The 24,568-nt window shown below is 41.3% G+C and overlaps 1 protein-coding gene across 1 annotated transcript in view; it reads right to left on the bottom strand.

Moving 5' to 3' along the window:
* astn1 (astrotactin 1) overlaps positions 1-24,568 on the bottom strand; it is a 2,716,024-nt gene that overhangs the window by 116,378 nt on the left and 2,575,078 nt on the right. The gene's annotated exons all lie outside the window — the stretch shown is intronic.

The raw sequence follows: 24,568 nt of genomic DNA, 5'->3' as shown, positions 1-24,568 counted from the left end.
GCATAAAAATAGGTTTAGTGTAGATGGATGCTTGACAGTCAGTTTTGACATGTGCTGTTAGGCTCCATGAAGAAAATGAGGAGCAAGACTAGGCCACTTGTGGTGAACTACATATACCTGTTTGGACACGCCCCCTGCTGACTGCTCCTGTGGCTCCTCCCACAGACCCCTGTATAAAGGTGATGGAGGTCTGAGCCTGGCCTCTCTGTCTCCAGGATGTAGTATGGTGGTCAATCACTGCTTGTTCCTTCTTCCAGTCAATAAAAGTCGATACCTCGCCTTTACGTCTCAGAGTGAGTTATTGATGGTGCATCACCACTCAGCCTCTCATAACTGTTCCACCACTTGACAATGACTGATTGATTGTAACCTCAACTCTGCATTTTTGTTTGCCCACAGAAATGGCAACATCATTGCTGAACAAACATCAACCCGGCTCTGTCTTAAAAACTTTCAAATACTTTGCTCCCATTGCCCTTCGAGGAACAGAATCCCAAACACTCACAATCTCTCAGAGGAAAGAAATCACCTTTTCGCTGTTTTGAATGGGTAATCTGTTATTTCAAAACTGCTCTTGTTCCAAATTCTCCTGGAAGAGGAGACATCCTTTCCACATCCACCCTGTTGTGAGTCTGCAATAATTTATAAGTTTTGATCAAATCACCTGTCACTCTTCCAAACTCCAGTGGATACAAGCCTAGCCTGTCAAAGGTCAATTTGCACATTGCTAATGTTAGTCTTCTAAGCCTTCTCTTTCAACACATTACCTCCCATCTTAAAAAAAAGAATACTACTCCAAATGTGGTATCACTAACACCTAAATAAATGAAGCATACCTTCTCTAGTTTTGCATTTAATTCCCCCAAATGATTACTTTCTAATAGTATTCCTTATTACTTGTTGTGCCGGTATGCTATTTATTTATTTATTGAGATACAGTGTGGAATAGGCCTTTCCAGCCCCTCGAGCCGTGCCACCCAGCAATCCCCCAATTTCACCCCAGCCTAATCATGGGACAATTTATAATGACCAATCAACCTACCAACCGTTATGTCTTTAGACTGTGGGAGGAAACCAGACCCCCCTGAGAAAGCCCACGTGGTTATGGGTAGAACAGTGGTGGGAAATGAACTCGAGTTGCTGGTACTGTAAAGCATTGTGCTAACCACTACACTACTGTGCTGCCCCAGCCATGCACTTGAACTCTGCATCTCAACATTAGGCAATAATCTCATCAATTCAGTCGTATGCGTGTTTAAATTTCCCAGACAACACAGTGGCATGGTAAGGTAGAGCTGCTGCCTCGCTTCAGTAACTTGAGCTCAGTCTGGATCTTCAGCGCAGTCTATGAGGAATTGGTATGTGTTTGCAGGTTCTTCCAAGTGTTCTGGAATTCTCCTATATCTAGAAGATGAGCTGGCTGGCTGGTATATTTGGTGGGAGAAGAATCAGGGTGGAGTTAATAAGCAAACAAATAACAGAAAAATAAGCTTACATAGGATTACATAGAAGCTGACATGGATTGGTTGATTGGATTGGTTGAGCTGAAAACCCTCCATTTATGTTTCACAGGGCCAAATTAGGACTACTTCATTTCGTGGTAGATTATCAATGATTTGGAGTGACAGAATTGATAGCTTTGGAGTGGCCAGGTTTGTGGATGAAGAAAAGGTAGGTAAAGGGGTAGGTAGTATTGAGGAAGCAGGGATTCTGCAGAAGAAGTTATACAGATTAGTAGAATGGGCAAAGAAGTGGCAGATGGAATACAATGTAAGGAAGTGTATGATCATGCATTTTGGTGGAAGGAATAAAGGTGTAGTCTATTTTCTAAATGGGGAGCAAATTCAGAAATCAGAGGTGCAAAGGGACTTGGGAGTACTTGTGCAAGATTTACTAAAGGTTAACTTGCAGTTCACCATTTAAGAAAAATACTGACATGATCATCAGACATTCTGGAATACACTGATCTGACTTATTGACAACCTTGAACCAGGCAGCCAATACATTGAGCCAAGATGTTTTGTACCATTAAGGCAGAGATCTAGAAAGGTTCCAAACTGGCAATATTGCAACTAAGCACATTAAATATGATCAAAAGCTTTTGGTTTAATAATCAATATCTCGGGTGTTTGTGGACACAGAAAATCAGTCCTCACAAAACTATGATAAAGAAAATATGTACTGAGTGCCTGGGCTGTATGGCCTTAAAAGCTTTGAGACCATCTATGTGAATTACTTAGTAGTAACACAAACTGACTGGCTGTATTATGGTCTGGGATGGGAACAACAATATCACTGTTGTAAGGTATATCAAAGTGGGTGATGAATCAGCATACAGGAGGGAGATTGAAAACTTGGCTGGCAGTTGTTATAACAATAACCTCTCACTCAATGTCAATACGACGAAGGATCTGATTGTAGACTTCAGGAGAGGGAAACCGGAGGTCCATAAATCAGTAATAATCAGAGGATCAGTGTTGCTGAGAGTAAATTCCTGGCTGTCACTATCTCAGAGGACTTGTCCTGGATCCAGCATATAAATATTATTGTGAAGAAAGCAGAGCTTCTACTTCCACAGGAGTCTGAGGAGATTTGGCATGTCGTCAAAAACCTTGGCAAACTTCTATAGAGGTGTGGTGACTGGCTGCATTGTGGCCTGGTATGGGAAGTCCAAAGTCGTTGAGCAGTAAATCCTACAAAAGGTAGTGGATTCGGCCCAGTACATCATGGGTAAAACCCTTTCGACCATTGAACACATCTACATGAAACATTGTTGTAGAAAAGCAGCATCCATCATCAAAGATCCTCACCACCCAGGCCATGCTCTTTTCTCCCTGCTGCCATCAGGTGGAAGGTACAGGTGCCTCAGGACTTACACCACCAGGTTACTTCCCCTCAGCCATCAGGCTCTTGAACAAAACAGGATAACTACATTCATCTATTGAGGTATTCCCACAACCAATGATCTCACTTTACGGACTTCTTATTCGTGTTATTTCATGCTCTCATTTTTTTTTTGTTATTTATTTATATTTTCATTTGCACAGTTTGTTGCCTTCTATTCTCTTGCTCTTTCATTGATCCTGTTTACAGTTACCATTCTATCGGGTTGCTGAGTATGCCCGCAGGAAAAATGAATCTCAGGGTTGTGTGTGGTGACATGTATGTGCTCTGATAATGAACTTTACTTTGAACTTTGGGATATTTGAATATTTTAGAATTAGTTTAATTAGTGATTTTATAGAACCAGTTGAAGTCGACTCTGCAAATGTAACTTATAAATTGTATTTATCTTTGTACATAAAGAGTGTAAAAAATTAATCTACTTTGATGTCAGAGTACCTCCACCAGTTCTCCCTCTGCATGTTTGCTTGTGCTGAATAAAGATTCGTTACATCTGCAGCTCCAGTCTCCATGCAGCTCATCCAAAGCTACATTCTCATTGATTTTCTCAGGATTATCAACTCACCTGTACACTAGGCAAGTTACAGTAACCAATTAACCTACTATTGCAGGCTCCGTATCATATTCCCCAAGTAGAGATGTGGAACTCAGTTGGGAGGAGGCTTGGAAAAAGCCTAGATATAGGCTTTTCCACCTGAACATCTCTGCAGAGGATTTGCTACACCATGTCTCAGCATTCTGATATTTTCTTTTCTAGGATTATGAGATTAAATATTGAGGACAAGGTGCATAAAGTTATTGGCCTCACTTTGGAGAGGTTATCTGATCAAGCACTTTATAATGTTAGAAACATCTGATATGCTGGGTACAAAGAAACAATTTCCTCTGATGGTATGATCAAAAACAAGTGGATGCAATCTGAAACTTAGAGCCAGGCTGTTCAGAAAGAAAATCAGAGGCATGTTTTCACATAAAGGAGAAAGGAATTCTGCTGGCACTTTCTAAAACAGTTTGATGTAATGGAAGTACAGCATGATATAGTGCAATTATAGAGAAATATAATAGGATATAGAGCAAAAGAATGTGGCTTTGAATGAGCCACATAGAGAAAGGAGCTGCAGATGTAATGTTGAGAGAAACATCAACCATAATCAAACAGTACACACATGTTCCCATCTAAACTCCAACATAAAGGACAAGGTAGAGGAGTCTGTGATTTCAGGGCAAACATTAACAAATGAATACCTCTGTGCCTTTTCAGAAGTGGACTCAGGAATTTTTATCAATGATGCAGCATCTATTGGTAGATGCCCTAGGTTTTGTGTCTCTTTAATTCACAATGCTCCATTAATATAACTAACATCTCAAGAAAGGTTGCAGAAGTGGCAATACACAGAACAACTGCACAGACAGGCAAGAGTCTGGTCAAAGCAATGACTATAAAGAAGCATCTGAATGGAAGGCTGTAGATATAAGGAAGATTGGATAGATTGGGAGGATGTCAAGTCAATGCTTCTTCACCAAAGTAACTTTTGGAGCGTAGAGTGAGGGGCATTGTTTTCAACATCAGTCTGTCAGCATTAGGTGATAGGTGAAGAAGATTGAGGTGTGAGTTAGGACATGAGTTCTGGATAACAATATACTGGGATGTTAATGTGAGCATCTGAGTTGCCAAGTGAAGAGGTAACAAGGATAGGAAGAATGGTTACAAGCAACAGCTGACAATGCTGGAGCATGGACGAAGCATTTGTGACCACATCCAACCAGCTTTGTCCAGTCTGGATTTTGCAAAGACCAATCAGCTCTGGACTTCAATCCATCCAATCATGGAGCATGAGTTGAATTCTCCGAGTGAGTGACCTCCTCTTTAATGTCATGGCAGCATTTGACTGAGTGTGACATTGAAGTCAGTAGGCATGAAAGAGAAACACCTCTGTGGGTGCAGTCACACCCCAGCTCAGTAAAGCCCTGAGTAACCTTCATTGTAGCAAAGCACAGGAGTTGGTCAGAGTCATGCCAGACTCCCCCACATCTCTCAGTGGAAAACTGCTTGCTCCAAATTCGCTTGACTCACACAGCAAGACTGAAGATTCAGGTGACTCACAAGGCTTGAGTTCTGCAATTATCTGCATGTAATCCCTCTGCACAGACTTCAAAGCCTCCAGACTGAAAATCTGGCTGAGTGCTGTCATAACAAAACCTCTTACTCAAAGTCAACAACACTAAGGAGCTAAAGATTGAATTTAGGAGAAGGAAACCAGAGGCCCATAAGCCAGTTCTCATTGGAGGATCAGAGTTGCAGAGCGTCAGCAACTTCAAATTCCTTAGTGTTATTATTTCAGAGGAACTATCCTGGGCCCAGCACATAAATGCAATTATGAACAAAGCACAACAGCACCTTTACTTGCTCATTGTTGGGCCCACTAGGGGATCAGTTGTGCTGGTTTGGGTGTTGTGTAGTGAGCCGGAGGCGATAAGTGAGCTTAAGGTTAAGGAACACTTAGGAAACAGTAATCACAATATGATCAAGTTCACTTTGAAATTTGAGAAGGAGAAATTAAAATCCAATGTGATGGCATTTCAGTGGAATAAAGGAAATTACAATGGCGTGAGAGGGGAATTGGCCAAAGTTGACTGGAAAGGGACAGGAAGGACAGCAGAGGAGCTATGGCTGTTGTTTCTGTGAAAAGTGAAGTGCAAGACAGATATATTCCAAATAAGAAGAAATTTTCAAATGGAAGAAGGACCCTACCATAGCTGACAAGTGAAGTCAGAGCCAAAGTAAAAGCAAACGAGAGGGCATACAAGGAAGACAAAGCTAGTGGGAAGATAGAGGATTGGAAAGCTTTTAAAAACTTGCAGAAAGAAACTAAGAAGGTCATTAGGAAGGAAAAGATGAATTATGAAAGGAAGCCGGTGACTAATATCAAAGAAGATACTAAAAGCTTTTTTAATTATCTAAAGGGTAAAAGAGAGTCGAGGGTAGATATAGGACCAATAGAAAATGAAGATGGAGATATTGTAATGAGAGACTGAGAGATTGCAGAGGAACTGAATGCATATTTTGCATCAATCTTCACAGTAGAAGACATCTGCAGTATACCAGACATTCAAGAGTGTCAGGGGAGTGAAGTATGTGCAGTGAAAATTACAACTGAGAAGGTGCTCAGGAAGTTTAATGGTCTGATGGTGGATAAATCTCCTGGACCTGATGGAATGCACTCTTGGGTTCTGAAGTAATTAGCTGGAGAGACTGCGGAGACATTAACAATGATTTTTTAAGAATCAATAGATTCTGGCATTGTACAAGATGTCTGGAAAATTGCAAATGTTACTCACTATTGAAGGCTGGGAGGCAGCAGAAAGGAAACTATAGACCTGTTAGCCTGACATCAGTGGTTGGGAAGTTGTTGGAATCGATTGTTAGGGATGAGATCACGGAGTACCTGGAGGCACATGACAAGATAGGCCTAAGCCAGCATGGTTTTCTGAAAGGAAAATCCTGCCTGACAACTCTACTGTGATTTTTTGAGGAAATTACAAACAGGGTAGACAAAAGAGATGCAGTAGATGGTTTACATGGAATTTCAGAAGGCCTTTGATAAGGTGCTGCACATGAGGCTGCTCAGCAAGATAAGAGCCCATGACTAATAGGGAAGTTACTAGCATGCGTGGAGTATTGGCTGATTGGCAGAAAACAGAGAGTGGGAATAAAAGGATCCTATTCTGGCTGGTTGCCGGTTACCCGTGGAGTTCTGCAGGGGTTGGTGTTGGACTGCTGCTTTTTACGACATATGTCGATGATTTGGACTATGGGATTAATAGATTTGTGGCTAAATTTACCAATGATGCAAAGATAGGTGGTGGAGTGGGTGGTGTTGAGGAAACAGAGAGACTTAGATAGTTTAGGGGAATGGGCAAAGAAGTGGCAAATGAAATACAATGTTGGAAAGTGTATGTCATGCACTTTGGTGGAAGAAATAAATGGGCAGAGTATTATTTAGATGGGGAGAGAAATCAAAATGCAGACATGCAAAGGGACTTGGGAGTCCTTGTGCAGGATACCCTAAAGGTTAACCTCCAGGTTGAGTCAGTAGTGAAGAAGGCAAATGCAAATTTGGCATTCATTTCTAAAGGTATAGAATATAAGAGCAGGGATGTGATGTTGCGGCTCTATAAGGTACTCATGAGACCACACTTGGAGTAGTGTGTGCAATTTTGGGCTCCTTATTTTAGAAAGGTTATACTGACATTGGAGAGGGTTCAGAGAAGATTCACAAGAATGATTCCAGGAATGAAAGGGTTACCGTATGAGGAACATCTGGCAGCTCTTGGACTGTATTCCCTGGAGTTCAGGAGAAAGGGGGGGGGGGATCTCATAGAAACATTCTGAATGTTAAAAGGCTTGAACAGATTAGATATGGCAAAGTTATTTCCCATGGTAGGGGAGTCTAGGACAAGAGGGCATGACTTCAGGATTGAAGGACGTCCATTTAAAACAGAGTTGTGGAGAAATTACTTTAGTCAGAGGGTGGTAAATCTGTGGAATTTGTTGCCATGAGAGGCTGTGGAGGCCGAATCATTGGGTGTATTTAAGGCAGAGATGGATAGGTACTTGATTAGCCAGGGCATCAAAGGATATAGGGAGAAGGCAGGGGAGTAGAGTTGACTGGAAGAATAGGATCAGTCCATGATTGAATGGCTGAGCAGACTTGATGGGCCGAATGGTCCTACTTCTGCTCCTGTATCTTATGGTCTTATAGTCTTACTTCATTAAGAGTTTGCAAAGATTCAGCATGACATATAAAACTTTGACCAACTTCTATAGATGTGTAACGGAGAGTATATTGACTGGCTGCATCATGGCCTGGTATGGAAACACCAATGCCCTTGAATGGAAAATCCTACAAGAAGTACTGGATACAGCCAAGTTCATCACGGATAAAGCCCTCCTCAACATTCAGCACATCTACATGAAATACTGTTGGAGGAAAGCAGCATCCATCACCAGTGACACCCCCACTGCCCTATCCAGGACTCTACTCACTGCTGCCATCAGGAAAAAGGTACTGGAGCCTCAGGATTCACAACCACCAGGATCAGGAACAATTATTACCCCTCAACTATCAGATTCTTGAACCAAAAGGGATAATTTCACACAATTTCACTGCCCCATCATTGAAATGATCCCACATCCAACGGATTCTCTTTTAAGGACGCTTCATCTCATGTTTTTGATATTTATTACTTATTTATTATTATTATTACCATTTATTTCCTTTTTGTATTTGTACAGTTTGTTGTCTTGGTTGAATGTCCTAGTTGATTGTGCGATTGTTATTGTTCTGTAGAGTTATTAAGAAAATGAATCTCAGGGTTGTATATGGTGACATACAAACATTTGTATATATACTTCAATAAAAGATTTACATTGAACTTTGAGATCACTCAGCTGCAGCTGGCTGTTTTCACAGCAGGCTTGAGTGTGATTTGGGGAAGTGAAAACAGAAGGAGAGGAGTCTTTCACATCTGGGAAACTTCCTAAAACTACATGGTGTTATTCCAAAAAAATTGTACTGTCTGGAAAGGAATGTGCAGCTTGATTGCTGTATTGATACTAATTAGGCCAGGAATTTGCAACAATACCTCTATTTCTTAACTTGTTTTTACTTATCACTTTCCTTCCCCTTTGTCTGACTCCCTTCCCTGCCAGGAGGCAATACTCTAGGCATCAGCCATTCAGGGTTTCACCTGGGTGCCCATTGACAATTCATTGAGCGTTGAGTGCTTTACATTATCAGGGATTCACAATTGCATAGTACAAATTTTTTCACCTGGAAATAGGACAAATATTTCTATGACTCTATGACCCTATGACTCTAAAGAATTTTCCTACCTCTCAGTTGCTGCATTGGCTCATTAGGGATGAGGGAGGTGATGGAAAATTAAGCTGGTGATAAATGTGTTGGACAACATGATAAACCCGCACTGGCTGTGAGCACTCAGAACAAGCAAGCTCTACTGGGCCAGCAGGATGCAAGGTAGTGAAGGACAAACCAACACCGCCTGACTGTCTCCTCAGTACAAGAACAAACACACAACTGTTGTCTTTCATGAACAGTCCAGAGTGGACTGCAGCAAATAAAGCCATTTCTCGAGGTAGAGTCATTTTTGTAAACTGAGAAATTTGTCCAGAGAATTGTGCCTTAAACAGCAGAATAAGGGTGATCAGATAATCTAATTTTTATCTTGGTATTGTTGAGGGAAAGGATAAACACAGACTCCATTCTCAGCTGAAACAATGGAGCTTCAAGTCAATGAATCACATTGCATACATCACCCTGAATGCACAAGCCCAATTAATTATTTAAAAAGCTGTACAGCTCATTTTGATTGCAATGATTCATGTTTTAATTGGAGAAAAATGAAGGTCAAATTCTTCACTTGGTAAATGCTAAAGTGGTAGATATTATAAATGTGAGTTGAATGTGATTGAATTCTAAAGGAGCTTTGGTGCTTTGTAAAGATGAGTCTGCCATAACAACACATCTAGGAGATATCAATAGCAAAGATGATGTCATATATCAAAATATTATAACAGAAAATGGAGCTTCCCTGTGATGTTGGACAGGATCCCTATATCAAAATCAAATCAAGTTTAATTGTCATTCAAACCATACATGAACACAGCTGAATGAACCAGTGTTCCTCTGGGGACAAGGTGCAAAGACATACACCTGCATTCAAAATAACGAGAAAGAAAAAAAAGAACATAGTCACATATGAAAACAAATTTTTAGACCAAGTTTCTGAGCAACAAGTCCTGCAAATTGATGTTTCCTGACAGTCAAGCCTGTAATTCTACTGATCCACCAATGGAGGGCAGCAAGGCCAGGGGAGTCACTCCCTACAGATGCCATTCTGCAACACAAGCCCGAGGACTAAGACCTAGTCTTAACTACAACTGAGGTGACACTACTACCTCGCCGACAGTCTCATCACCGAACAAGGTAATCAGGCCTGTGGAAATCAATCTCCAACAGGGTCTCGTGATCGCAAAAGAAACATCCAAGACAGTCACTCACAGTTTCACTGCATGCTGCCATTTGGTTTGAGTTGATTGATATACCCAATGGCTTGGCCTCCATAGTCACTTGAGTCAACTTATTCCACAGACTCATCACTCTTTGATGCAGGTGTGTGAGATAATTTTGTTTTTACAGCCTACACAACTTAAGAATATGCTGGAGGCACCCTGCAAGTGTCATCACACAATCTGATGCCAATGAAGCATGTTCACCATACTTGCAACAATAAAAACAACAGAACACAGAAACAAAACAACCACAGCCCCTTACCTCCCACCCACGCATTCACACACACAGTCCTCTAACTCCTGGACAGACCATCTCTGGGCCTCTAGTGGATTTAGACTTACAGACATTGGGCCTTCAATTTCCCCAGCGGACTTGCAGAAATTTGCGGAACTAGCCTTCGGCCATCGGACCTTGACTTCTAGACTTCTGATCGACCCTTGGGCTTCACACTTCGGTATTGATCCCAGAGCTCATCAATGATGACGAATGAGGATTCTGAACTCCAGGCTCACTGATGACAGGAGACGAACACTAGGCTTTGAACTCTGGTCTCATGACTCACATTCCTAGGGGATCTTTGGTCCTTGCGCCTCCTGTCTGCAAGGAATTCTGGTGCTGGAACATGCTGACAACTTGCTGACCTGGGGAGCCACCAGCCTTTGTCCTCATGGCCTGCCAGCCCTACATCTTTCATCACAAGTCCCTGTTGCTTGTGTTTGAACATGGAGAGCGGAGCAGTGGCCTAGACTCTAGCCTGACCTCTAATTCCTCTATATCCCTGTCCCCAAACTCTAATCTTAACCCAACTCCTATCTCTGTCCCGAAAACCATCCCTTCAGACCTAAAAAGTAGCTTGTCTGAGTCATGACCTTAATAGAGACTGCAGCATGCTGCCACCTTCATTGTTCATCAATTGAGTGAATTTAATTATTCACATCAGTCCTGTTGCACCAGAAAGGCTTCAAATGAGTGAGGGAACCTCAGAACATCAAACTTCAGCAACTTGACTTAACAGAGCTTAGAGTAGGAGACCTGAACAGTGGGAGTTACTTACTTGAATATGCAGAATTCAAAAAACAATTTTCTGGACATTACTTCTGGCATTTCTGAAGAAAATAAAACTCACAGGGAATTAAAGGTCTTGTTTATTTATCAGAACCATTTTAGTTTCTTATATAGATGCTGGGTGGTGAGCTGCCTATTCATTTTCCTCAGATAGTGTTGGTCTGAGCTGAAGTTCAGTTGTTGGAGGCACCACAGCTGAAGGTGTGAGAATCCTGGAACAAACTGAACGAGAATTGGCAAACTTCTGATGAAATGGAGAAGGGTAAGAACTAAATACTGCTGAGAAAAAATTAATTCTGATCAGCTGAGCACCACAGAGATATTTTGGGACCCTGAGATAAAGGTCCTCTCGCCCTATTCTTCAGCAGGTGCTTAGTATTCCAATGGCAGGTGATAATGACCTGGTTCAATAAAATTTGGTGCATTGTGCGTGGCCATTTACTCACACAAAATGGTTTTGTCATCTGGCGAGTTCCCAAACTTAGCTCCACCAGCTGTCAAAGCTATCAAGGAAAATTAATGTTTTTAAATGTCTTTGACATTAATATATTTGAAAAGACTGAGTAACTATCATAGGACTATCATTAAAACAATGGAAGTACTAATGATCATTCAGATACATTAAAAATAGAATTAAAATATCTTAACTGGTTGAAGTACATATGCAATTGTTTACACACACTTTTCCATGACAAGTTTTGCATGGACTAGAAGGGCTGAGATGGCCTGTTTCCGTGCTGTAATTGTTATGGTTATAAGATTCCTGCAGTTGGTCCAGGTTTAACTGGGCACAGACTCAGTTGGGAAACGTGGAAGTTCAGTATGTCCCTCTGTTTTCCACACAGTTCTGGACTTCTGGACAGAGTTATGGGTCGGTCTATTTATACCAGTGGAAAGGATATGACTTTGAGAATTTTAAAGCACAGGGACAGTTTATTTGCAAGTGGAGGGTACTGATGCTTATAGCACATGAACTCTCCCCCTATCCTTCAGACAACTTGAGCTTCACAAATAACTAATCTCTTCCCCTTGAATGCTGTTCACTGAACAGCACTGGAACAGCACCCCAGACCGAGCTGTGTGAGGAGACAAGTTAATTATGATTCTAGAAATTATAGCAACACATGGTGTGATATTCAAATTCATCACACGAAGTTAACTTGATGATCCAGTGTAGCATAAAAATTGCTAAATAGTTATAGAAAAAATTAAACACATGCCCTTTTCAGTCCTCACATTCCTTTGTCTCTGATCATTGGCATAAGCACGTACAAGGGAAAACTCCTCTCTGCAGAAACCGTGGAATCCTAACATCATTCAATTTAATGTAAAAATAATGAAATGAATAAATGTACAAAGTATTTTTGATCAAAAAAATGCAAATGCTAATCAGCAGAGTTATCCTCGGTCAGGCAGACGCTCTCAGGTTAGACTGTTCTCCATAATGAGGAGGAGCATTTGGGGTAGTGTTGACAATCTCAGCACAGGATGGCTTCAGCTCAAAACTTCTTTTGCTCCTAACATAAATTCTGGCCTCTGCCAGTTTGTCCACTTACTATTTCTTGGCTGCACAAGAAGTGACCTAAGACACTCAAAAATAATATTCTATTCCAGCAGAAGCATTGCTTGTAGGTTGATGTCATATTGCTTAGATGTTAATCTGAAGTTATCAATCTGATTTTGCTGAAATAGAATGTTACTGTTGAGTTTATTAAACACTAATTTAGATGCTAATGGTTTATACATACTATTTACCTGTAGTATTTACTTGTCGGAATCTTATAATATTTACCTTAACTAAACACTTGCTCATAGGTGCATAATTATTTGTGTGAATAGAACAATGCGATAATTGCACTTTATTTTTTTCAGTTTTACTCCTTATTCACTGTGATGTGCCATTGCAATAAACCCAAGGAGCTAGGAGGCTGTACCCTGACTTTCATGTCATTTCTGAATGAAGCTTGGCTGACTGTCCAGTTGATATTGCAATACCTCAGCAAGGGCGGTATAGTAACTGTGCTGGCATGGACTGAAGATTGCTATTTGCACAGAATGTCAGATTGAACTGGTCTTCTCAAACTAGAAGGATGTAATTAGTGGAGAGGTGCAACAACCATACCTGGGCTCTCAATTATTTATTATTTGTATTAATGACCACCTGGGGGGGAGAAGTAAGATATCCAAGCTGCCCACGGAGTCAAAACAGGAAGGAATGTACCTTGCAATATAGATATTTTGGACTCCAAGACTGGCCACTTCATTGAGTACACCTGTTCGTCAATGCAAATATCTAATAAGCCAATCATGTGGCAGCAACTCAATGTACGAAAGCATTTAGACATGGTCAAGATGTTCAGCTGTTGTTCAGATGAAACATCAGAAAATGGAAAGATCTAAGTGACTTTGGATTGGAATGGTGGCAACTTGCCCAAGTGTTCATTCCTGAGATTTCCACATGCACTAGTCTCTGAGTTTACATAAAATGGTACAAGAAGCAAAAAAAAAAAATCCAGCGAGCGGCTGTTCTATGGACAAACATGCCTTGTTAGTAAGAGAGGTTAGAGGATAATGGGCAGACTGGTTCAAGCTGACAGGAAGACAACAGTAACTCAAATAACCACTGAGGAAGAGCATCTCTGAATGCACAACATATGGTATCTTGAAGTGAAAGGGCTACAATAGTTGAAGGCCATGGACATATACTCAGTGACCACTTTATTAGGTAGAGGACGTACCTAATAAAGTGGCCACTGAGTGTATATGGAGGGAGAGATGTGGGGGTGGAGAGAGAAAGGGGGAGAGGAGGTGAGAAGAGGTAGGGAAGGGGGAGAGAGTGAGGGGGAAAAGGGAGAGAGTGAGGAAGAGGGAAGGGAAGAGGGGAGAAATGAAGGAGAAAAGGGAGATGGATGAGTGGGGGCAGAGAGGGAGAAGAGGGGTGAGAGAGGAGAAAAATGGAATAGCAGAGGGGTGAATGGAGAAGAGAGGGAGAGAGAAAGAGGGTGCAAAAGAGAGGCAAGTGATTTGGCAGGAATGGTTGCAAATCAGAGGAATAGATTACCGAGAAATAAGGTATAAAATGAGATTTGCTCTGAGAAATGGCATAGATCCAATGGGCTAAATCGGTTCCTTCTAAACCATTAAAAACATGAGAAATAAGAAACAAACATGGAAATGTTCAAATATGCAAACAATAATTTCCAAGGACATTAATCCAAATCCATCAAGATATTTAGCACAGAAAAATTCCTGTGCAATGTCTGCACCCTCTCCCCCTTCCCCTTAACTAACCCAATAACAAAATAGGGAACAATTTTTGCCAATCCTTTCCCGCAGTCTCAAAATCTTAATGTGATGGTATTAACTAATTCCACCCTGCATAATTAAAATGAGTGGCATAATACTGAGGAGGACATTAGATAAAATTCAGCTCCACCTCAAATGAGACTATAATACCAGAAGACATGAGAGAAGGATTAGGCCATTTGGCCAATCGAGTCAATGCTGCCATTTCCATCATGGCTGATTTATTATATATCCTAACCTCATTCACTTGCCTTCTCCCCATAACCTTTGACGACTTTGCTCAACCTTCACTCTAAATCAGGGGTCACCAACCTTTTTTGCACCATGGACCAGTTTAATATTGACAATATTCTTGCTGACCAGCCGACTGGGGGGGGGGGGGGGGCGGTGGTGGGGGTGTTAATCACGACCGGAATATAGGTGATATAGGTGACATGAGTCACTTATAAGTGGCTAATACACTCAATTACGTTTCTGAAAGGGTTTATCTAACAAATTTAATATTAAACACACGGCGCATATTTTCCTCGCATGAACTTATAAAATCATTGCAACACTCCAGTGAGAGGACAAGGTAAGGGCCATGCCCTTAAAAGTCTTAAAAGACGCTATTGTTTCCACCTCTACCATTGGCACCAGCAGTCCATTCCACACACTCATCACTCTCTGCGTAAAAAACTTACCCCTGACATCTCCCCTGTACCTACTCCCCAGCACCTTAAAACTGTGCCCTCTCGTGTTAGCCATTTCAGCCCTGGGAAAAGCCTCTGAGTATCCATACGATCAATACCTTTCATTATCTTATACACCTCTATCAGGCCACCTCTCATCCTACGTTTCTCCAAGGAGAAAAGGCCAAGTTCACTCAACCTATTCTCATAAGGTATACTTCATGTGTGGCCTGATCAATGCCTTTTAAATCCTCAGCATTACATCCTTGTTTTTGTATTCTAGTCCCCTTGAAATGAATACTAACATTGCATTTGCCTTCCTCATCACTGACTCAACCTTCATGTTAACCTTCAGGGAATCCTGCACGAGGATTTCAATCACTTGGCACCTCTGAATTCTAAATTTTCTCTTTATTTAGAAAATTATCTATGCCCCGATTCCTTCTACTAAAGTGCATGTCCATATGCTTCCCCATATTATATTCCAGCTGCCACTTCTTTGCCCATTCTCCTAATCTGTCTAAGTCCTTCTGCAGATGCCCCTCCACCTATTGTCTGCAAACTTGGTCACAAAGCCATCAATTCCATCATCTAAATCACTGACTTATAATGTGAAAGGGGTCCCAACACTGAACCCTTGAAACACCATTTGTCATTGGCAGCCAACCAGAAAAAGCCCCCGTTATTCCCATTCTTTGCCTCATGCCAGTCAGCCAATTTGCTACCCGTGCTTGTAAATTTCCTGTAATACAATGGGCTCTCATCTTGTTAGGCAGTCTCATGTATGGCATGAGGCCTTCTGAAAATCCAGGTGAACAGCTTCCAATGATTGTCCACTGTCCATTCCGTCTGTTATTTCCTCAAAGAATTCCAGCAGATCTACTAATGTGTCAAATATGAACCAGTAACGGGACCCTTGTAAGATTCAGTTAGCTATGTCCGGCAGGTCACGTCACTTGCATATTTTTAAAACAGACACAGTTCTAAACTCTGGCATGGGAACAGATTATCATCCAGACAGAAAAAAATATTTAAGGATATGGTGAAAGCCAGTTTTGACATAGCACAACATCTCCACTGACTTCTGGCCCGTGGCTGTTCAAAGTGGAGAAATTGGATTTGGCATGGTGTTAAGAATCTCAAGCATTGGAAGCACAGAGAGACCACATGTACGGTAAGTGGCAGAAAGAGCACACCACTTCACAAACTACATCATCAGCTCCTTCCTGCCCCATTGTCAGACGAGACTGAAGGTTCAACTTTGGTCTCATTAACTACCAATGAGGCCACAAAAGAGTGGACTTAAGAAAAGAAGAAATGGCTGAAACAGAAAAATACAACTGCAGATGCTGTGGATCAAAGAATACGAACACAGCGCTGGAAGAACTCAGCAGGTCAGGCAGCATCCGTGAGAAAAGAGTAGCCAACTTTTCAGGCCGAGACCCTTTATCAGGAATGAGGGGGAAGAGAAGCCCAGTAATAGAGATAGGGGAGTGGGTAGGGCCTAGAGGCGCCAGGTGGAAAACCAATCAGAGGAAAGATAAAGGGGGGATGGGGAGGGGATAAGCATGAAAGAACTGTAGAGATAAAGAAGCAGAAAGTTGAAAGGGGAGAGAGGCAGAGAGGGACCTGGGATAGGGGAAGGGGAAGGGGGAGGGGGAGGGAATTACCGGAAATTGGAGAATTCAATGAGGCTGGAAGCTACCCAGACGGTAGATGAGGTGTTGCTCCTCCAACCTGAGTTTGGCCTCATCATGGCAGTAGAGGAGGCCATGTATGGACATATCTAGATGGGAATGAGAGGCAGAGTTGAAGTGGGTGGCAACCGGGAGATCCTGTCTGTTGTGGCGGATGGAGCGGAGGTGCTCGACGAAGCGGTCCCCCAATCTGCGTCGGGTCTCGCCGATGTAGAGGAGGCTGCACCAGGAGCACTGGATGCAATAGGCGACTCTAGCAGACTCGCAGGTGAAGTGTTGCCTCACCTGGAAGGACTGTCTGGGGCCCGGAATGATGGTAAGGGGGGAGGTGTGGGGACAGGTGTAGCATTTGCGCTTGCAGGGATAAGTGCCAGGTGGGAGTTCTGTGGGGAGGGACGTGTGGACCAGGTAGTTGTGGAGGGAACGATCCCTGCGAAAAGCTGAGAGGGGCAGGGAGGGAAAGATGTGCTCGGTGGTGGGGTTCTGTTGAAGGTGGATGAAGTTGCAGAGGATAATATGTTGGATCCGGAGGCTGGTGTGGTGGTAGGTGAGGACAAGGGGAACCCTGTCCCTGTTGTGGTAACGGGAGGATGGGTTGAGGGCTGAAGTGCGGGAAGTGGAGGAGATGCCGGTGAGGGAATCTTTGATGACGCCAGAAGGGAAACCACGATCCTGAAAGAAAGAGGACATTTGAGAAGTCCTGGAACGGAAAGCCTCATCCTGGGAGCAGATGCAGCAGAGACGGAGGAACTGGGATTAAGGAATGGCATTTTTGCATTGGGCAGGGTGGGAAGAGGTATAGTCAAGATAGTTATGGGAGTCAGTGGGTTTGTAGAAGATGTCAGTGGATAGTCTGTCTCCAGAGATGGAGACCGAGAGATCAAGAAAGAGGAGAGAAGTGACTGAGATGGACCAATGGCTAAAACAGCATGTGTGGTGTTATCCCCAGTGATTTGAGTTTACAAAGTCCCCAGGAAATCTGTATCACATTGGCAGCTTCAATAATGTCACCCAAAATGTTTAACAAAATCTTCAGGTGGATGAATTGTACTCAGGTTGTCCTCAGAGGAAGTCTTGGATATCAACTTATTGAGATATTGAATGTTCAGGCAGAAGCTCACAGTGTAGGATGTAATTCACATATTACATAGCCCATGCTACAAGAATGGCTGCTTTAGTTATGCCACTTCCAGATGTAATTGAGGAGTTAGTTCACTAGAGTGTGCTGCAAGACCTAAAATAACAGGATGAAACACTTGCTCTTGCAGCATTTGCAAAGAGAACTTCTTTATCAAAGAATTTGTTTATCAAAGCTCACATTCAACCTTCTTATTTTCTATATACATGCTGACTGCTCTGTTACAAAAGTTTCTCATTTGTAGTTTAGTAATGGTAGGTGTCAGAGTGGAGATGCTACTCTACCAAAGGAGGTGTAAGGCACTCCTTCCCTCTGCTAACCTACTGGTCACCCCACCCCCCCAGACCAATCAGGGTCACGAGAAGCCACGGGAGTGGGTGGTGGTTAGTCATATGAGCAAGCTGGTGCACATCATAAGTCCTGGTTACACGACCATGGATGCCAGGCAGACAATCTCTGATGAGTATTGATAATGGTTGAGGGTCACCTGTCTTGTAAAAACACTATCCAGGAGAAGGCAACGGCAAACCACTTCTGTCGAAAAATGTGTCTAGAACAATCATGGTATTTGAAAGAGCGTGCCTGCCTACATCATACAACACAGCACGCATCGAACGAAGGAGTAAGTATTATTTTCAACTGTCCTACTTTGATTTTTCTTTTTATCTTCTGATAAAAAAAACTGGGCATTTTCAATGACAGGGGAAAAGAATCTCTAGCAGGAACAACTTTAAGAACCAATCTACAGAAAGGAACAAAGCCCAGTCAAAAGATATAAGCAGAACTGTCCCAGGGCATTTCAATAGATTCATTCATAAGCCACAACCCAAGTTAAATTCAAAATACAGTAAAAAGAGCACCAAAAAGAAGTGTAAATTGTCTCAAATTTTTACAAACTGCACAATGTTACTGTGCCCAGATTAATGCCAAGAGTATTAAAAGTCAGAACACAAAGTTCTATTGTACACTCTGTGTTCTGACATCTGTACCCGGCTTTGCCAAATGTAGCACTGTCCCATGATCACACATTTGGTCATTGCACTGTAGTCAGAACAGCATATTCCTTGTAAGTAGCAGGATCTCTGTTAGAGAAAAAAAGTCTGAAGTTTAATTGAAAGTGAGGGAAGACCTACCTATTTGAAAGAACTCTCTATAACTCACTTAATAGTATGTCACTCCACTCTTTAAGAAAGGAAATTATAGACCGTTTAGCCTGACTTCAGTGGTTGGGAAGATGTTGGAGTCAATTGTTAAAGATGAGGTTGGAACCGCTTCTTTTCATGCTGTATATTAATGATTTAGATGATGGAATAGATGGCTTTGTTGCCAAGTTTGCAGATGATACGAAGATTGGTGGAAACAGGTAGTGTTGAGGAAACAGGTCGGCTGCAGAAGGACTTAGACAGATTAGAAGCATGGCAAATGAAATACAATGTTCAAAAATTCATGGTCATACACTTTGGTAGTAGAAATAAATGTGAAGACTTTTTTCTAAATGGGGAGAAGATCTAAAAATCTGAGCTGCAAAGGGAATTGGTAGTCCTCGTGCAGAACACCCTAAAGGGTTAACTTGCAGGTTGAGTTGGTGGTGAGGAAGGTAAAAGCACTGTCAGCATCAATTTCAAGAAGTCTTGTATACAAGAGCAGGGATGTGATGCTGAGGCTTTATAAGCCACTGGTGAGGCCTCACCTTGAGTACTGTGTACAGTTTTTGGACTCCTCATCTAAGAAAAGATGTGCTGGCATCGGAGAGGGTCCAAAGGAGCTTTACAAGGATGATTCGAGGAATAAAAAGGTTACCATACTTTGATGATTCTGGGTTTGTATTTGTTGGAATTTAGAAGGATGAAGGAGGACGTCATTAAAACCTTCTGAATGCTGAAAGGCCGAGACAGAGTAGATGTGGAAAGGATGTTTCCCATGGTGGTAGACTCTAGGACAAGTGAGTACAGCCTCAGGATACAGGGACATCCATTTAAAACAGAGATGCGGAGAAATTTCTTTAGTCCGAGGGTAATGAATTTGTGGAATTTATTACCACATGCAGCTATAGAGACTAGGTTGTTGGGTGTATTTAAGGCAGAGATTGATAGGTTCTTGATTGAACATGACATCAATGGTTATGGGAAGAAGGTCGGGAAATGGGGTTGAGGAGGGGAATAATGGAACGGCCATGACTGAATGATGGAGAAGACTCAATGGGTCAATTGACCTAATTGTGCTCCTGTGTCTTATGGTTTAAATACTTAGATATATCAAACTTTCATGAAGTCTCAACACACTTTGGGTTTAATTTTTAAGTTGCCTTGATTTCAATTGGAAAGGCATAGAAGATGCTACAATTGGCATGATACATATGTGTTTGATCAGCTCTGGGCTCCATTTAGGTGCTCTTGTTATCACATCATACAGCGATGTTTGGCTTCATGTGTTGTGGACTTCACAGTTGGATAGCTGGCTAACCGTCTTTCCCAGCTCTTGTGAAGATGGGTTGGAAAACCCAAAAGAGCACAAAATGGTTGGATTTATGATGAGGGTATAGGGGAGCAGACAATTCACCACAAATGCTGCCTCTCCTAAATACTCTGAACCCCATCGTTGAACTCTTCCCAGAATCTATAGACGCACTTTTAAGAACTCTTCAACACAGGATCTTGACACTTATTGCTGCTTTTTTTTTGTTTCAGTATTTGCACAGTTTGTTGTCTCTTGCACATTGGTGTGTGGTTTTTCATTGATTCCATTGTGTTTCTTTGTATTTTCTGTGAATGCCCACAAGAAAATGAATCTCAAGGTAGTATATGGTGACATATATGTACTTCGATAGTAAAATCACTTTGAAATTTGAACCTTGTCTATCAGATTTTGAAGGCCTCAGACTGCATTGGAACAGAAGCAACGAGGCTCTTGTTTCAGTTTTACCTTTTCAACACAATTCCAGCACCAACACATTCCTTCCTGCATAAATCATTGCTGCTGGAACATTTAATTAATCGTCTTGTCTCAGACTTATTTCAATTAATTGACAGGACATCTGAAATTATTATTATTAAAAGATAAATGAGCCCAACAGTGAGGAGATTTGTATAATTAACTTACTAATGAAAGGATTATGTACTTGTGCTCATTAAACAACAGAGGCTGAGAATAACTAATGTAGATTAATTAAGGAGCAAGGCAGGAAAGTCACGTGACTTATGGAAGATTTTCAGAGTGGTGCACCAGGATTGGACTACCTTGAGGTCAGAAACAGTTTGCAGCGTGCGTATATCAAATCACGGCCTGTAGATGCAATGTCATTAGCAGCTGTACTGGGGGAATAACTGAATGAATACACACAAGGGAGGGCTGAGACTATTGCAGAAAGATGTGAACAGGATGCATAGCAAAGAGAACATGAGCTGCTTTACTTCAGCAGTCTTTGCTTATATATATCCAAGGTCAACTAAATATGACTGTAGGGATACGATGCATGTCAATTGCAAATCATTTTGCAATAAGTCAGCAGCATCCGACTTCATTGGTAACCCCTGCTGCTACCTGATGTTCTGTTTTTTCTCAGATCTTTAATAAATCCATGTGAAGACCAGATGTTATCCGCACTTTCACAAAGAATAGACTATCTGTCAGAGGATAGAGAGACCTGAGTAAATGGATCAAAAACGGAATCACTAAAAAAGACCTAGAATAATTTATGTTTCATGCTTCAGTCAGAATGAGTACTGTAAAGAAGACTATTTTTACAAAGAGGAGTGAGAAATAAGAATTGCCAACACGATTTAATAACCTCTTTAAATATTGTTTGCTTTCATAAATGGAGATGGGGTTATTGAAATATGAATTTAGCAGTTTACTCAATATGCAAGATCTGCACCAGCATGCCCAGGAACCAAGTTTCCCCAATGTCATGTCAACATTCACATCATGTCATTGAAGCAGATTTTCTTACAGAAAAGGGGCCTGGTATGCTTTCCTATTTCAACATTACTGTCAGCATTGAACATCTCCAGATTAGGTGGCACTTCTTCACCATCTTGCTATCATATCTGACAGTAAGCTGATCTTGCTGATTAAAGGTCTGAGGAAAATTGAAATCATTGAGACAGATGCTGAAGGCAAGCAAGTGTCCATCACTGTCTACCCAGCTGCTTGCTCACTGCTGCAGGAGGAGGGTCCCTCTCTCCCTCGATGCTGCCAGTGGATGGTGTCGGAGCAAGGATTAATTGACATGGATTGTAGATTTAAACTCTAATTCAGGTTTACGATGTGTTCTAATTTATAATTCTAGATGTGGTCACTCTTTTTTGTCACTACTTTTGAGTGAGTTTTGAATTGGATGGGCTGTAGACAATGAGCATTGAGCTGAATTGAACTGAAATGTGCCTTTTGATTTTGTGTTTTATATTCAGTGTTTTTGCTCATTTTGTTTGTTGCTGTCTGTGCAATTTTTTTGTGTGTGTGGGGACGGGGAGGGGTTTTGATGCTTGATGTTGTTCTTTGGACAAGCTGGTTCCATGGTTCTTCTTTATTTCATGACTATCTGTGGGGAAGTCAAATTTCAGGGTTGTACACTGCGTACCTACTGAGATTGGTGATTGGTCTGTGAAACTCAGTGGGCTGAAGGTTTTCCTAATTTCTCTTTGACTCTGAACTTCCATAAACTGGGTTAGTGAAAATCTTATCCATCAAGACTCAAGTATCACTGCAATCTATTCCTATTCTAACTTCTTCATCAAGTCTCTCCAGGCAGCAGCCTCTCCGGACTCTGGATTGGGGATTTCCAAACGTTATGTGGATTTTCTAGTGTAGTCTGTTTTGTCATATGCTTTTGTGATATCATTCTGGAGGAATGTTGTCTCATTTTTTTAACTGCATTGCATTTGTGGTTTCTAAATGACAATAAACTGAATCTGAATTTGAAGTCATCCAACTATATTTTGAAAGATCTCAATGTATCTACTGTACCTCCACTACCAAGAATAGTAAATGTCTGTTGTTGCTACTAAATTATAAAAGCTTTCTCTAAATTCACATCCCTTTCTTCACTTTCTTCCTTTATTCCAAGCAATATTGTGATTTTATTCCATCTGTCCCTGTTCAATATTTTATATAGTTGATTATGTTCCAACTGTCCTTCTTTGGAGCTGACTCTATGCGTTAAAAATGGAGTGAGTCTATCCCAATTAATTTCATGTGAGATCTCCTATCAATGTGCTGGATGAAAACCAGGTTGAAATATGGCTTAGTCTCTGAAAGGGTTATAAATATTACAGAGCTAAGCCACGGGATAGCAGAAATCATTCTCTATTCACCCTGGGGAATCACTAATGACCAATTTAGAAATAATTAAAACTCACATTAAAGAGATGTCCAATTACTCATTAAAGCATAATCAATGCTAGTTATAATTTATTCTAGAATCTTCTCCATTGCAGCTCAACGTCACCATGTGCAAAAAAAATGTCCTTAAAGAGATTACAATTGAAAATACTTCACTTTATTAACAAACAACCACTTAAACTATTAAGATCATTACAGCTGATACCAGTTATCAGATGTGCAAATGCACAATAAAGATTGCTGAAGTCAGAATCAGGTTTATTATCACCAGCGTGTGACATGAAATTTGTTTTAAGTCTCTTTAAAGTGAATACTGCGTTTGAAGAGAGTGAGACATGTTTGACTGAATAAATCCACTTTCTAACTGATATGTAAGACAGCATAGACAATTGAAGGTGGGCCATGAAGAATGATGAACGAGTGAGAAAGGAATAAAGGAAGAAGGGAGGACTACAAGAGAGGAGGGAAGGGACATCGATTCAGGGGAGGCAGAGAACACAGACACTGGGGGGGGCATCAGTACACAGGAAAGAGAGGGGCACTGGCACACAGATGTAAAGAAAACTATGGAAGTAAATACAGAGAGTAGAAAAAAACTGGTGAAGGTAAAGGAAAAAAGTGGAAAGTGAAATCAAGAGGAGGGGAATAAAATATAAGTACAGGAGCAATGAAGAAAGAAAAACATGGAGGGAAAATAAAAGAGTGATAAAAAGTATCTTATACAGGAAAGAATATCAGGTTTAAGCAGAGAAAGACAGAAGAAATCTGTGCGAAAGGCGAGGCAACATTCATATGAAGTAACTGCTTTCCTTTTTACTGATGTAAGAGTTTAATAGACAAGGCCTGGAGTAGAAGCTAATTTTCACAATCAGTCAATTAATCTCAACAGTGAGCTTCAGGAAGTCACAGCCAGATGATCAAGGGTGGTTACTTCACTGATTTCAATTTCAAATGGCCCTTGCTTGGGAGGATGTCAGTGACTGAGACTGGGAGTTTATCAGGTGGCAAATTGCATGTATAGTTTGCATGTCACCACTCTAGTGGATCAGGCTACAGCATTCATAGGATACATCGGAGGGGGATGTGTGAAGGCAATGCTGAAACTAATTGGGTTACTTCGTTAACTTTCATTCCATTACTAGTTGTTCCAATGATTAACTACAACATCAGTTCTTAACTTTCAGCTTTGAAACATTGCCTTTCCCCTCTTTACAAACACTGTTAAATCTGCTGTATATTCCCTTTACATTTATTTGTAGTTTCAGACATCTGATGTAAATCCTTCATGCAGTACCCCTGATGCCTGCACTATGTAATCTTTCAAGATGTTTAAGCGTGACAATTCCAACA

Source organism: Hemitrygon akajei, chromosome 12 (genome assembly GCF_048418815.1).
Source record: "Hemitrygon akajei chromosome 12, sHemAka1.3, whole genome shotgun sequence".
NCBI classification, from domain to species: domain Eukaryota; kingdom Metazoa; phylum Chordata; class Chondrichthyes; order Myliobatiformes; family Dasyatidae; genus Hemitrygon; species Hemitrygon akajei.
Note: the sequence above shows the minus strand (reverse complement) of the source record. Positions and strands in the feature narration are given on the sequence as shown.